The sequence below is a fragment of the Penaeus monodon genome, chromosome 32 (genome assembly GCF_015228065.2).
Source record: "Penaeus monodon isolate SGIC_2016 chromosome 32, NSTDA_Pmon_1, whole genome shotgun sequence".
In the NCBI taxonomy this organism is placed as follows: domain Eukaryota; kingdom Metazoa; phylum Arthropoda; class Malacostraca; order Decapoda; family Penaeidae; genus Penaeus; species Penaeus monodon.
Window position 1 is genome coordinate 6,564,086 of NC_051417.1, and position 230 is coordinate 6,564,315.

At 28.3% G+C, this 230-nt stretch overlaps 1 protein-coding gene across 1 annotated transcript in view; it reads right to left on the minus strand.

The window, feature by feature from the left end:
• LOC119593527 (cilia- and flagella-associated protein 91-like) overlaps nucleotides 1–230 on the minus strand; it is a 17,946-nt gene that overhangs the window by 1,389 nt on the left and 16,327 nt on the right. The window lies entirely within an intron of this gene.

A 230-nucleotide genomic window follows, 5' to 3' on the forward strand; every position in this document is an offset into this window, starting at 1 on the left:
TTATCATTATACATTTTCTTTTTTTTTTTTGCATAGATTGATATCAAAATGATGATGATGGAAGTTTCATTAGGAACATAAACTTTATTTTGTGGTGGTTTGCGGGATAGACATCATGAATATAAACACTGCCTATTGTTATCGTCACTATGTCACATTTGGGTTTTATCAGATTATGCAAATCATCATCATTACTGAAATTTTGCATTATTTTTCTCTATATTAACTGC